Source organism: Pongo abelii, chromosome 22 (assembly GCF_028885655.2).
Source record: "Pongo abelii isolate AG06213 chromosome 22, NHGRI_mPonAbe1-v2.0_pri, whole genome shotgun sequence".
Taxonomy (NCBI): Eukaryota; Metazoa; Chordata; class Mammalia; order Primates; family Hominidae; genus Pongo; species Pongo abelii.
Genome location: NC_072007.2, coordinates 2649797 through 2652741, shown reverse-complemented (window position 1 = coordinate 2652741; position 2945 = coordinate 2649797). Strand labels below are relative to the sequence as shown.

At 58.2% G+C, this 2945-nt stretch overlaps 1 long non-coding RNA gene across 2 annotated transcripts; it reads right to left on the bottom strand.

Moving 5' to 3' along the window:
• Positions 1-915: 915 nt before the first annotated feature.
• On the bottom strand, positions 916-1916 carry LOC134760840 (uncharacterized). 2 transcript variants are annotated; one of them, XR_010138844.1, is made up of 3 exons: positions 1637-1916; positions 1183-1279; positions 916-1026 (listed from the first exon to the last, which is right to left on the bottom strand). It is a non-coding gene; the product is annotated as an uncharacterized LOC134760840 (long non-coding RNA). The 2 variants fall into 2 exon arrangements; XR_010138845.1 differs by having other exon boundaries at positions 916-1001.
• Positions 1917-2945: the final 1029 nt, after the last annotated feature.

Genomic DNA, 2945 nt, shown 5'->3' with positions numbered 1-2945 from the left:
GCTCCACCCCCGCGCACCCTTTCCAACGCCGGGGCCGCCGGTCCACCCTGTACGACAACCCACCCCCAAGAACAGCACGGTCCGGAGCGGTCCAGTCTCATCCCATCCGGCCCACCCGGGGCATCCGGCGGAAGTGTTCACCGGAGGGTCGGAAAGCAGCGTCCACGCGGTTCCCCCGGGGTCTCCCAGCAAAGGCCAGCCGGGGGAGGGTAGCGGGACGTGACGGGGGCGGGGGGCATCCGCCTCAGAGCTCCCCGGAAGGCGGCGGGTAGCCGGCGGGGGACGCCGAGCCAGAGAGGTCCGGCGGGATCTAGATCCGGAAGCCGCGTCGGTCCTCTCCCACAGCTCTCCTACGGAAAATGCCACGGCGGCGGCGGGAGCCTCGGCCGGGGGAGAAGCGGGGACAAGGGGGAGAGGGAAGGAGGCCCTCGGGAGGATTCAGCCACGAAAACCCACTCAGCCAAGCTCCCTCCGTCTCTCGGGGTCCAAGGGACACCCCGGGAGACGGCAAGAGACAGGTTCACTCCGTGCTTTTCACCTCCGTCTTTATTTTTTTCATCTTTTCCATTTTACAAGAGGTGCTCATCTCAACAACCAGACGGTGGGTGTGACGGGAGAAGCATCAAGGGCAGGAGTTGGAGACCAGCGTGAGCAACTGAGCAACACAAGTAGGAGAGCCCAGCTGAAAGAGATGAAAAAGGAGGAGGAGGAGGACGAGGAGGACAGGGGGAGTGGGTGGGGGGAGGAGAAGGAAAGAAAAGAAAAGAAAAAGAAAGAGAAAAGCAACCACCAAGAAAGTTAAAATCGTCCAACGTTCGGAAGCTCAAGACCAGGCTGACCAAGACAGAGAAACCCCATCTGTACTAAAAATATAAAAGTCAGCCGGGCACGACGGCGCTTCGCCGTCATTCCAGCTCCTCGGGAAGGCCAAGGCAGGAGGATCACTCGAACCCGGGAGGCGGAGGTCGCAGCGAGCCGAGATCACGCCATCGTAGTCCACCCTGGGCGACAAGAGTGAAACTCCGTCTGGAGGGGGAGGGGGAGGGGGGAGGGGGAGGGGGGAGGGGGGAGGGGGATGGGGGAGGGGAGATCGGTGAGACGCGTCTCAAAATTTTATCTGTTCGCATTCCGCGTGCATAAAACGGAAAGAACCGACCCACGAGAAATACGACCAGAGCGTACCGTGCCCACGCGTGTCATCCCAGCACTGTGGGAGGCCGACGTGGAAGGACGGCCGGAGCGTAGACGTTTGAGATCACCTCGACGTGTGAGACGACACCTGCAATAATAATAATCATAGTTTAAAAAGCGATCACGTGTGCCCAGAGCATGGACAACAAAGCGAGAGCACACCCGTACTAAAAAGAAGACGATTGACAGGCAGGCAGGCAGGCAGGCAGGCAGGCAGCCAGGCAGGCAACTATAGAATGAGCCGGGTGCAGCGTCTCACGCCTGTCACAGCAGCAGCGCGGGCGGCCGAGGCAGGCAGGCGGATCGCTCGAGAACAGGAGTCCGAGACCAGCCCGGGCCACACGACAGAACGCCGGACCCCATCTCACTCACATACACACATACACAGATACCTGCCTACCTACCTACGGAAAACATGAGATATGAGAAAGAACATAAAAGTCACCCGGTGTGGTGGTGCACGCCCATAGTCCCAGGAAACGGGGACGGGAGGGATGAGACGCAGGACGGCCACTCGGTCGGTCGGTCGAAAGCGTTGAGGCTGGGGTGATCCCGGGCGACAGAGGCAGGGAAGGAAGGAAACCAATGAAACAAGCAAGCAAACGATGAACATGACAATGACCTAGAATAACCCATGAGAATAAAGAAGCAAATAAGAGGGTACGAATAAAGCTAAAAGGTAAGGTAATGAAGATGACAATCCACCGTTTTCTCTCCAGCCCAGCCCAGCCCAGCCCAGCCCAGCCCAGCCCAGCCCAGCCCAGCCGGAGTGGAGGCGCGCGATCACAGCCCACGTTCGCCTCTGCCTCCCGGGCTTAAGAGATCCCTGTAGTCCCATCCCAGCTACTTGGGAGCCTGAGGTCACCAGAGCCCAGAGTGAGAAGATCAGGCAGGCCCCAAAAGAAAAGGAAATAAATACACGAACATTGTTAATCCATAATAAACGAAGGATATACATATACAGGTATATGTAAATGACATGGGTTTTTACGTCATACACGTTCATCCATTAAAATTAGCATCTATCCTATACACATGTATGAATGATGGAAATGTCTAGTTTTATCACTAGATATTTTCGTCGGTGTAGGTACGTGTCCGTGTGTCCATATCTACGTATCTATCTATCTAGATAGATATATGTATGTTCACACACAGCAGCGTGGAGAAAAGAAGATTGAAAACCAGAAGGAATCGGTCGGGCGCGGTGGCCGACGCCCGTACTCCCGGCACGCTTTGGGAGGCCGAGGCGGGGGGAGGGGGTGGGGGGAATCGCTAGGTCAGGAGTTCGAGACCAGCCCGGCCAATATGGTGAAATTCCGTCTTCGCTCAAAATACAAAAACTGCTGTTCGCTTGAGAGCCCTGGAGGCAGCGGCGGCGGCGAGCCGAGGAGGCACCAACGCGCTCCAGCTCCAGCCTGGGCGACAGAGCGAGATTCCGTCTCCAGAAAGAAGGAAGAAGGAAAGAATGGGGGCGGCGGGGGGCGGCGAGGAAAACCACCCACCCCCCCACCCCCACACGACCAAAAAAAAACAAGAGGGAGTATTACTGGCCGACGGCAACAGCGACTCCCTCCCTCTTAAAAGTCCCGCGGACGCAAACTCCAAATGGGGCAGAGAAAAATGTAGGAGAGGGAGTTCCGCGTGGTCCCAGCTCCACCGAAGGCCGAGGCCGGTGAAGGGCACCCGCGCGTGAACGGGGATCGGCGCCCTCGCAGCGATCCACCGCAGCCCGCGGAGGGAACGGCCAGCGG